This window comes from Stegodyphus dumicola, chromosome 4, assembly GCF_044657685.1.
Source record: "Stegodyphus dumicola isolate Sdum_Otavi_A_Nest chromosome 4, ASM4465768v1".
NCBI classification, from domain to species: Eukaryota; Metazoa; Arthropoda; class Arachnida; order Araneae; family Eresidae; genus Stegodyphus; species Stegodyphus dumicola.
The window spans coordinates 87,854,113-87,866,982 of NC_140771.1; the positions used below are offsets into that span (position 1 = coordinate 87,854,113).

At 29.5% G+C, this 12,870-nt stretch overlaps 1 long non-coding RNA gene across 1 annotated transcript; it reads right to left on the reverse strand.

Moving 5' to 3' along the window:
* Positions 1 to 587: 587 nt before the first annotated feature.
* On the reverse strand, positions 588 to 11,794 carry LOC146997601 (uncharacterized). Its single transcript, XR_015040708.1, has 3 exons — positions 9,498 to 11,794; positions 6,477 to 6,583; positions 588 to 2,506 (listed from the first exon to the last, which is right to left on the reverse strand). It is a non-coding gene; the product is annotated as an uncharacterized LOC146997601 (long non-coding RNA).
* Between the last annotated feature and the right edge of the window lie 1,076 nt (positions 11,795 to 12,870).

The following is a 12,870-nucleotide window of genomic DNA, read 5'->3' on the forward strand; positions in this document are numbered from 1 at the left end:
GTAATTTTTCCCCTTAATCTTAAGACTTGCTTTTCAAATCAATTCAAATATTTAATTTTAATTAAATAAATGTTAATTTTATATTTGTGTTGACATTTTGTATGGTGATCATTCCGATATAGGGTGACAAAGTGAGATTTCCATCCTGAGCATCGATAATTAAGTCTGGCACTGCAGATAGAATTTTGCATATTTGCCCTATTTCTTACTTTGACAAATGTAATGATTTTACAAAATTACATGTTCTATTTGTACAACTTTTCCATCCTTAGATCAGTCAATATACTAAGCATAAAACCTATTTCAAACATTCTGCGTGTGTGTATTTATGTTTTATTTAAAGCTAATAGAAAATATTTAATAATGGAAATTTCCTTCATCCAGAGTCAGTTTACAATCCATAAAAGATAATAAGATTAATACCAGTAATAATGTATACATAATGTAAATAATGAGTAAAATGCATAATATATTTTAATAAATGAAACTGGAAATTGCAGATGTGTGAATCTTGAAATAAATACTGATAACCAAAAAAACAGAACAGAAATTTGTGCTTATTTTAAAAGTGAATGATACAGGCAAAGTTAAAATAAAAATAAACATTATCAATGAAGAGTAACATTACTTATACTACATTAAGGGGCAGCAAATGTGTATATGTAAATGTGTGCATTAGTGGTATTTATGACTTTACACTGAATTTTTTAATAGGTAAAGAAGCTAATGGGATAAATGAAACTAAGGGAATTATTGATATGTTGTCCTCTATTAAAGACATATGTGTTATTTTGTTCCATTGGCTAATTCATTTTCACATTGGACTTGTAATTGAATTTTAAATTAAGAATGAATCTGTGTGCTTTTTCAGGGAAGGGAAGTTATGCTTTATAAAATTATAAGTATGCAATATTTACAATTAAACAGAAAATGAGAGGTGTATGAAAAAATTACAAGAAAAAAAGGGAATTTTAAATTTTTTGACAGGATGAAATTTAAAATGCTTATCAGTCATGGTTAATAAAACTTAGCTGAATATTAAATATATGTATCAAATTTATTGAGAATAAAAATTGAAGCTAACAGAATGATAATAATAAATTAAAAAATTTATTTACATGCATACAATTTTATGTTAAATATACAGAAAATTTTCATACGAGAATACAAGAAAAAAGAATTGTTTTATTAAAGAGTCTTGAAATAACTGTAGCTTTTTCTTTCACTTTTAAATTCAATAACTCTTAAAATTATAGTGATATTTATAAAAGCATAATAAAAATAATTTGATTAAACATTCCTTTTACATATTAGGCCAACTAATATTACATATTACAGCTCATGAAATGTTTCTGGTATGGAAAAAAGGATCCTTCTAAAAAATTTTCTTTACATATATATAACTATAAATGTATCAGTTCATTTTTTCTATAATTATGTTTTATGAAAATATTCTTAAACTATTGAAAAGAATGAAATTTCCTTCGTTTTCAAATGATTATGAGATATATTTTAATGTAATGCTGATAAAGAAGATATTTTTAACATTAAAACAGAAAAATCTAAAATAGCTAAAACATAGACACCTTGGATAAAAATTTGCGAGGAAAAAATTATAAATATTAATGAAAATAAAATTTTCATAGCACATAATTTTAGCATTTTAGTAAAAAATTATAAAAATTGCACCATTATACTTTACATACAGCCACTTTACTGAGATATTTATTTCAATATTAAATATATAAATTTCATGTTTCATTTCCTATTTATCTATTTCACTATCTTCTAATTTGACAAATTTTGTCTCAAATCTGAGATAATGCATTAATTCTAGATTCAGCAGCAATTACTTTCACAAAACATATATGAAATTAACAAGATGCTATTAATTTTGCACGAAGGCTTTCCATATAAAATTAACTTCTCAGATTTTTCTACATTTATATAGTTCTATATAAAAAGAGCATCTATTTTGGAACATAATGACCAATATGAAGTAATAATACATAAGTTATAATTTTAATAGTCACAGCATACTGAGATATTACATTTGGCTCATTGTAGAACCATAGCCTGCATACCCAGCAATGCAATCATTACCATAGTCTTCATATCCAATGATACAATCATTTTGCTTATCATATGATAAGCTTGCTTTAAATTGATTTCATTAAAGGGTACAATAGAATACCTGCCATAGCTTTTCAATTTATTGCCATATAACTTTATTGCACTAAGCACAGCAACTGAAAAATTGGTCACAAGATTTGTGGCTTAATTGTCTGATTTTCCGAGATTTAGGTATTAAGTTTTTATTTTGACTGACATTCCTCTTTGGAATGTCACTGGGTTTGCTCTTGATGCAGCCACTTTTCCTGAAGATGGTTAGCTTGGCTGTTCACAGCTTTAATGAAGCTTGCCGCAGGGTGGTGAATTCTACTGCATAACTAAGCAAATAGCTCCTTCACATTTACAAGTCTGCTGCTTCTGCACACCTAATCAGCTGGAAGGGATAAAAATTATAAACATAAATAATTACAAAATCGATTCACAATAAATTTTATATTTTAGTTAATTTATTTATTGAATAAAATAAATGTGAAAGTAAATAAAAAGCAGCACTGAATTAAAATATTAGTAATACTCATAGTGTAACAACGCTGATACTGCAAATGCTAAATTAAACGAGTATTGGGACTTTAAAGCATTAGAAATGAGTGAGTGTTGCATACAAAGGTTAGCATTTTGGATGCATAAATTCATGTCACACATAGAGAAAATTATGAAAACTTCCATGCAGCCAGTCTATTTGGCAGGATACACAAGTAATAAACATGTTTAATAATGAAACATAATAAAAATATTAATAATTAATGAGGGAAAATTTATAGTTTTGTTCTTTTTATTTAAGTTAATATTTCTATTGTGAAAACTATCTGACTTAATACACTATTCACTTTCTCTTTGCCAGTACTAAACATTAATTCTGAATTATAATAAATTTTCTAACTGCTCTGTTATTCATTCACAATAGTAATGGCTTGAGTTAATTTCTTCTGCATTTATTTCATTTATAAACTCCCAAAGTTTTCAACTACATTTTATCCTATAGTTCTAATCTGAGGTAATGTGCTGCAAATATCAAGTGTTAAACTGTCATAATAATAATACTATAAACAACTGAAGTTAACAAGCACATATTGTAAAGCTTCAATCATATGCAAAAGTGATTTATATGCAAGTATATCTTTATCATTTGGCCAATTTGAATTCAACAAAATAATCTAATTTTTATAACTTTCTCAATTTTTATTGTCTGCAGATAATCAAAACCATTTTTAAAGAGGGACTACTGCACATTATTGTTAAGAAATATATCACATTGACATTCTTCAGCCTTATTACTTTTTAACTTTAACAAATTAATATTTAAGTACTAAAAATTAAATATAACACAGTTATAGCTCTGAAGCTATGTGACAGATGCAACGAGCGAAAGCTCTGAAGTCAGATTCCAATCAGTCTGGGTCGTATTTATTTTGCATATAAAACAATACATGTGAATTCTAGTTAAATAGAACCAATGACTAAAAAGCACTTGTTTTAAAAAATACATAATAAAAATGTATTTTTCATATTACATATCAATACAAAATAGCATATTAAAATAAAGTCGTAGCTGCCCGGATGATATAGTGATTAGGGAAGCCTGAGTACAATACTGAGGGACCCGGGTTCGAATAATGAACAAGGCATGGATGTAAATTATCTGTCCCTTCATAGGAGGCAAAGGTGGCCTGCCTATTAGGTGCCTCCATAATAGATCACCATATCTGATTTTAGGAGTGGCCAATGCCGGCATAGGCAAGCATCCACCATTGGAAACAAAAAGTACATGTGCAAGAAATGGAGTTATTCTGATGCTAATGGTTTCATAAAATTATTTATTCTTTTCTGATAACTCGATTCATAATTATAATGTGGGGAAAAAAGAAGAAATATAGAATATCAAATCCCATTTACTTTCCTGAACCAAAGTATGAAAGTAACAGCACAGTGTATAAAAATGTTGAACAACTGCATCGTTTGTTAACACAGTTATAACTGAAGTACTGTTTTGAAGAAGGGTATGGAGTTTTAGGGCAATTAGCATATACTTTGATGCTTCTTATTTCATTAAAGCTAATTCGGTTGATCTTTACATTACGGTAACTGGTAGTTTGGCGACATTTTGGAGGCGATAAAGGTTACTACCTGGGACTTTGGTAATAATGTGAGCAGTACTGAGTTCCGATTACGCATTATTTTGTGTGGGGGAAATGAGAGATCATGGGATATGTCATGTGATATTAATGGACGAATTACGGTTCTTTAATCGGAAAAGGGGGGGAAATCGGGAAAAAATCTGGAAATTTTGTATTTGGCTTTATTCTGTGTTGTGTGAAATAGTGTTTGTGAATTTTTGGATCCAATGGCCGTAAGTAAAGTGAATTCGAAATGGGTATTTAGTGGTATTGAAAAGGATAGTAACAAATGTTTTTTAAGGTTGTGTGAGAGAGAAATAAACATGTTTTATTATGTTATTTATTTTACCTGGTATCTTGCTTTGAAAGATAAGTATGATTTTAAAGATTCTGAAAGAGAATGAAGAAAAGTGTATCCGCCACGTAATGAAGATTCTGAAGGAGATTAGGTAAGTTAGTATTTTTAATTATTTTTATGCATTGTTGGAAATGTAAGGTGGAAAGGAATTTGGTATTATTGGGAAAATTGTTATTAGCAATGATTTAGTTTAAAGTAATTAGGATTGTAAGGTAATTTTTATTAATTGAATGTATGTGCTCATGTATATTTTAAGTGGTGTTTTTGAATTTAATTATATTTTAATGAAATGATAGTTATTTTGTGAATTTTATACTTGTAGGAATTTGGTGTATGTTTAAGTTGAAATAAATGTGCATGGAAATAATTTAAATATTTGATAATAAATATTTGTAATGCTTCATGTATGAATTCGTTGGTGACGTGTATAATGTAATAGATGATTTAGAGGTAAAAGTTTTTGGATATTTTATTTATTTTATATGTGGAAATGTTCATATTTGTAAAGGGTACATACTTTTTCGCGATCATGTAATTTCATATATGTTCTTTTTACTGGGTTTAAAGATTGAGAAAATTGTCATGTATTTTCGTGAAATTTTTTTAATTTATGAGATAAAAGCAGTGTACATGGATATAGTGAAGAGTGTGCGCAATGCCATTTTTGTGCAATTCTGGGATGTTTTTTTAAGTAAAAATAAGTCGACGTGTACATGGTTCAGTGATATTTTAATGAAATGATTGTTATTTTGTGAATTTTATGCTTGTAGGAATTTGGTTTACGTTTAAGTTGAAATAAACGTGCATGGAAATAATTTAAATATTTGATACTAAATATTTGTAATGCTTCATGTATGAATTCGTTGGTGACGTGTATAATGTAATAGATGATTTAGAGGTAAAAGTTTTTGGATATTTTATTTATTTTATATGTGGAAATGTTCATATTTGTAAAGGGTAAATACTTTTTCGCGATCAGGTACTTTCATATATGTTCTTTTTACCGGGTTTAAAGATTGAGAAAATTGTCATGTATTTTCGTGAAATTTTTCGAATTTATGAGAAAAAAGCAGTGTACATGGATATAGTGAAGAGTGTGCGCAATGCCATTTTTGTGCAATTCTGGGATGTTTTTTTAAGTAAAAATAAGTCGGCGTGTACATGGTTTATGTGTATGTGTTATTTTGAAAAACGCGTAAGGTGTATGGTATTGTGCACTTTTTCCGAATTTTGCAGTGAATATTTGTCATGATTAAGCAGTTTTGTTTGATAAAATTTCTAGCATAAGTGTAATTCGGCTAGTAGATTGTTGGAAGAAGTGTTCAGTAGATAAGAAGAAAAGAAACATGTCTTTACTTCGTGAAGACAAAATGGCGGCGGGGAAAAAAAATAAAGGGTTGCTGTAGGGGAGTTGGTCGCCAAATTTTTGCCAAAAAATCGCCAAGTTACCGTAATGTAAAGATCAACCGCTAATTCTTATATATAGGCATAGTAATGTTTTGCTCATCAGCATTTTATGAATTATTGACAATTTCAAAACAACAAGTATAAATATGCAAAATAAAATAAGGAGCTGTACGACTTAAAGCTCATATAAATTGGAATACCTTATGTTGGAGCATTGCTGAACTCATACTTAAAACAGAATAAAATGATAAATGAAAATCAAAACACTACTATATATGCACTGTATGTTACTTCCTTATTAAAGCAGACAGTCTGGATATATTTAAAAGTTACAAGTTACAAATTTGGTGATTCAATCAGCTTATTTTGTTATGGTGTCTTTATAAAACAATAATCAAATGTCACCTATGGATATTCTAATATATTTTAAGAACATTAGGCTTAAAAAAAAAGTTAAACTTTACCTTTCTGGATTTTGGAAAGCCTAACAGATTACAGTTCACAAATGTCCCATTTATTGCTATTACAGGCCACACATCGAGCAAAAGCTTTCATTGAAGGGCAGTTCAACCTGAAAAAAGAAATTAAATCACCATTTAAAATTTCATGATCAGGGTAACAATACAAAGGTTTAGCACTTGGCCTATAAATAATCCTGCTCTTTCAGAAAAATTTAATTGCCATGACAATAGATTTAGGTTGGTAACTTATTTCTGTAAAAAAATGTTATGCCCTTTCCAGGAAAAACATGAGCACACATATTTACCATATAACATATTCCTCGAAGTATAACACAATGGCTTCAAATCACATTAATTAGAAAGTTTGATTTCATTTCTACTTTAACCAGGTTGCCTTCATGGCCATATGACATACAATATATTCTATAAAATAAAGACTAATGTAACAGATTCAAATAACAAATTTAAAAGTTTTCCCCCATAAGTGAAAACATAACTTTGTGAAATAAATCTTGCATCCAATTTAAGGCCATGAGAACTGATGTTTGACAAATACTAAAGAAGGTTTATTTATATTTTTGATGCATTAGACATGAACCTGATTTAATCAAAAAAACTTTAATATGGGGGATAGGTTGGAATAGCTTTAACTTCTTTGATAAGCTGAAGCATGTTTAGAACAAAATGTTTTAATGACAGGTAAATTTCCATCATTTGCAAATCATTATATTATTAGAAAATACATTTTAATGAGATACTAACAACTATGACATTTTATGCATAAAAAGAGTAAAAATTAAGCCAGTTATCATTTGGCTTTGTGGTGTCATCGAAGCTTTGCTTCTTCTCCCAGCATAAATTCTTTGGTGGTACACTACTATACTGTCAACAATATTATTTTCATATTAGTTCCACAACAGTAAATTAGCATGTTCCAGTTCAGAGTTTGAATGCATCTGAAATGTTTTGTGCACAGTTTGAATTTAAGAAAAATCTCTTTCCTTCAGACTTATATTTTTAGCTTAATATTCTAATGATTTACTTTTTTTGAAATCATATACTACAGCTATATCCATTTGACTTTGAAGGGAAGATTAATAATTTTTATCTTCTTATATCCTACCCATATATCTTTCTTTCTGAGTAGCTATGTGCAGAGTTAAAAAATGTATAGATATATAAAAATAATAAGGTGTTGGTATTTAATTATGGCAAAGCACACTAGGGCTATCTGCCTAAGGGGAGGGATGCCTTTCGTGGAGGACTTTCTAAGGGAAACTGGCTCGTATACACGTTACACATGGGGAAAACCACGAAAACGCCCATGCAGCCAGCCCGTTCGCGGGATTCGAACCTCGGACCGAACTACCAGTGTTCAGCGTCTTTACCGCTCGGCCGCTGGTGGGCTAAAAATAATAAGGATAGCTTAATTATTTTTATTTTTATTGAGAAAAATTAAATGGGCATAGCTATATATGTAAGAATACATAATTAAATTAGTCCAAATCATATTTAATGCATCTCCATATTTATTTTAATATTTTCATTTAATATGTATTTAAATGCACTAATCATTTTATGATTAGAATTCTAGTAAAAGTAAGAAAAAAAAAAAAATGCTATAATAAATTAAATGCTGTTGTTGTTGGTTTCATTTTAACTTTGCCCAGTTTGTCTTCATGGCAATAGCAATATTTATAACATATATAATACTTAAAAAAGGAACTTTTTGTTATGTTAATAATAATAATTTGCTTCATTTTTTAACTCCCAAAACCCCATAAACGTTTTGCGAAAATATGAACTAATAATGATACTCCCAAAACCCCATAAACGTTTTGCGAAAATATAAAAAACTTTATTTGGTTGATCTTTACATTATGGTAACTTGGCTTTTTTTGGCGACCAACTCTCCTACAGCAACCCTCTATTTTTTTTCCCCGCCGCCATTTTGTCTTCACGAAGTAAAGACATGTTTCTTTTCTTTTTATCTACTGAACACTTCTTCCAACAATCTACTAGCCGAATTACACTTATGCTAGAAATTTTATCTAACAAAACTGCTTAATCATGACAAATATTCACTGCAAAATTGAGAAAAAGTGCACAATACCATACTCCTTACGCGTTTTTCAAAATAACACATACACATAAACCATGTACACGCCGACTTATTTTTACTTAAAAAAACATCCCAGAATTGCACAAAAATGGCATTGCGCACACCCTTCACTATATCCATGTACACTGCTTTTTTCTCATAAATTAGAAATACATGACAATTTTCTCAATCTTTAAACCCGGTAAAAAGAACATATATGAAATTACCTGATCGCGACAAAGTAATGAACATTTCCACATATAAAATTAATAAAATATCCAAAAACTTTTACCTCTAAATCATCTATTACATTATGCACGTCACCAACGAATTCATACCGCAACCATTACAAATACTTATTGTCAGATATTTAAATTATTTCCATGCACGTTTACTTCAACTAAAACGTATACCACATTCCTACAAACATAAAATTCACATAATAACTATCATTTAATTAAAATATAATTAAATTCAAAAACACTACTTAAAATATAAATGATATTACATAAATACCCATTTCGAATTCACTTTAGTTACGGCCATGGGATCCAAAAATTCACGAACACTGTTTCACACAACACAGAATAAAGCCAAATACAAAATTTCCAGATTTTTTCCCGATTTCCCTTCTTTTCCGATTAAAGAACCGTAATTCGTCCATTAATATCACATGACATATCCCATGATCTCTCATTTCCCTCATACAAAATAATGCGTAATCGGAACTGAGTACTGCTCACATTATTACCAAAGTACCAGGTAGTACTTTATCGCCTCCAAAATGTCGTCAAACTACCAGTTACCATATTGTAAAGATCAACCGCACCAACATTACTACCCAAATGAGTACTCAGAACAGAAGGAATACTGGTTAATGCTGGGAAACTGCTAAGGGATGTAGAACAAAATGGTGCGCTTACCTCTGCAACAGTCAAACTTATCCTGATATCTTTTACAAAAATTTTCCCCAGCTGCTGATTACCTCTCCGATTTAGGTGTAAACCGTCTCTAGATAAACAAGTACTCCAAGAATAGTCAAAAGAGCTGCAAAAGAAAAACCCATCTTTACCTTCGTATGTTGCGAGAAATCTTGAATTTATGTTTAGTATCTTCCTATTAAGTTCTTGTAGGTGATACGTGTTACAATCTCGATATAAATCCGGGCAGCATATAAGCAAAATGTACACTGCTAGGACAACAGCTTGAATTTGGCCAATGACAGTCCAGATGAGGGTCCCATTAACTCCGCCCACATTAGTGACGTCATATTTCTGACGTTTGTTTACATTCTACTGTTCGGAGTTACGAAGTGCGTTTTTTGAATGTACATTTAGTTTTTCCGAATAAAAGTGTATATATATGCGTATATATCTGTATATAACGATTTAATGTTTGTTTCGAATATTAAGGATTATTCTTCTGTTCCAATACAAAATTAGGTCTAGTCAGATGGAAGTTACTGATGGCTGGAAGATACAATGTAAAGTGTGGTTTACAAATTATTCTGCATATTGATAATCAGAAACTTTTAAGTGACAATGACTTAAATCATCTACTATATAAAATGTACTTGCGGGAATTAAACCAAGTGAAGGTTATGTTAAGTTAGTGAATCCAAGTGCTATTTTGTGTCAGTAATTAATGCAGTTAATATTTTGAATCAAATTGCCACCAGTAACTATTGCCAGTAACTGTTGACATAGTATGTGTCAAGAAAATTTCATATATATCTATTTGAATATTTACAACATTAATTGTGCTTTGATTAAGAAATCAATATGATTTACAGGATTCAATATGCTTTCTTAGAAATAAACTTCATTTCATTATTAGAACATAAAGAGTATAAAAGATGAAAAAGTGTGTCCACTCTAATGAACATATTGAAATGTAATTTAGCTGTGAAACTACTGAAGTTAAATGATGAACATGTTATTTAATAAGAACTGAATATAATTAAGATATGCTACCAGCTCTGATATTTCAAGACTGTTGGATATGCTTATCTATGAAGATTAAATCACTATTAACTGACAAATTATGGTTCTGGTAAAGCATATATCATATTTGGAATCGTAAAAAGGAAGTTCATTATTTTTCTGAAATGTAAAGAAAATAATACTGAATAATTGTAAGTGCTTAGTGTAATAGACCTACTGAAATCTAATTTAGCTATAAAACTGCAAATGCTAAAGAACAAAATTTAGCAAGAACTGAATTTAGTAAGATATGTTACCAGTAATGATATTTCAAGACTATCGAAAATGCCTAACAATGAGGTATCTTAATCAAATTCAATTTTAAAAAATCACTATTAACTGACATTATAGTTCTGGTAAAGCATATACTAAAATATTTGGAATTTTCATTGTTCAGTATGCATTCTTAGAAAGGAAGCTCATTGTTTAGTTAAAATCTTAAGAAAATAATAGTGAATAACTGTAAGTGCTTAGAGTAATAGAATTACTGACAGAGGCGTAGCGCCATTTTTCAGCGCCCAAGAACAACTGAAGATTTTCTGCCCCTTTATGTGTGCCACGAATGGCAAACACTTCATTCTAAAATTTCGTACCATCAATTTGGCGCCCCCTGGATGCTGCGCCTAGGGACAGATGCCGCCCCCTCTGCTCCACCCTAGCTATGCCACTGCCTACTGAAACCTAATTTAGTTATAAAACTGCAAATGCTAAATGATGCTTAACATAATTTAACAAGAACTGAATTTAGAAATATATGTTACCAGTTATGCTATTTCAAGACTATCGAAAATGCCTAACAATGAGGTATCATTACCTGTTCTAAGGTGTAATGTTGAATTGAATCGGATAAGTATACTTTTATTTCCTGGAAACATACCTTCAAGTGAATGTGTGTTTATAGTTCTTTACATCTAGTTAAATACAGTGAAACTTACATAAGCCAAAACTGAATGGATTAAAAAAAATAACTTAAAGTTATATTTCAAATTTTACATTTTGTCGTATTAAAGACTGATTACCTGGGTTTCCACTGATGGTTGCACTTGATAAAATATGTCTTGAACAGGCAATTTTTTTTTTTTTTTTTTGAGAAAAAGCATTTAATATTGATTTTCTTACATCAGTATGTATTTTTAACTGTGAAGTTTGTGCATTTAAAAATTGTAATGACATGTAGATTATTATATTTTCATTTATTTCCAATTTCATTAAAAGTATTTTTTTACAATTTACTCCTGATTTTATACATTATATGTATGAGTAATAAATAATTATTGTAAATATGCTATGTAACTTATATTGTGATCTTTATATTGAACCAACTTATATATTATATATGTATGAGTCATGCATCAACTCATGGCAATTGAAATTGAATTGTTAGTAAGAAATTAATGATAATAAGATGCATTGATGTATCTAATAAGATGTATTATTGATGAAAGTACATAAAATTAATCAAAACTGTAAGATATACAGTTAAAAGGTACTATTCTATTTTCGGAACCAGATTTTGTATGTATTCATGTTACGTGTGTGTATGCACACACACTTATACACACGTGCATAGGCCCACCAGTGGCAGAGTGGTAAAATCTTTGAACACTGGATTCGAATCCAGGCAAATTCTTTGGCTTCATGGGCGTTTTTGTAGTTTTCCCCATTTGTAAAGTGTATACCAGCCAGTTTCCTTTAGAAAGTCCTCCACAAAGGCATCCCTTCCCACAGGCATATAGACCTAGTGTACTTTGCCATACTAAACTAAAATGAAACCCAAACCACTCGTTGATACATACATTATTTGTCTGAATCCTGTCCTGATAACAGAAAAGTACCGTTTAAAATTGGGCTTTTAAAGATATGTGAAAAGAGTTTTGAATTAAAATCCACACTATAATTTCATTATCTTGTAATAAATACATTGGACTTAAGATTGCACTGTAACTATTTAATATAAGTTCCACTAAGCTGTCAATAATGCTTTACATTAAGTACTAAAATCAAGATCAGAATGTTATGAATTAGTATTATTGTTCGCATAAGTGCTTCACATTTAGAAGTCCATTCTATTATCAATAATTTAATATCCATTCTTAATAAATAAGAACAATATGATACTAATTATTACATTTATTTATTTACAAGTTCTATGAATTGCAATAATTTCCTTTTCCAATATCTTCTTTTACAAAATATTTTCAGTCTATAATTCCTTTTTTAAATGTTAATTTCTCTTCATCATAAGTAAAATATATGCACACATTATTGAAGAAAAATTATTTAATTAAAATGTTCAAAGTATATGTTACAAAAA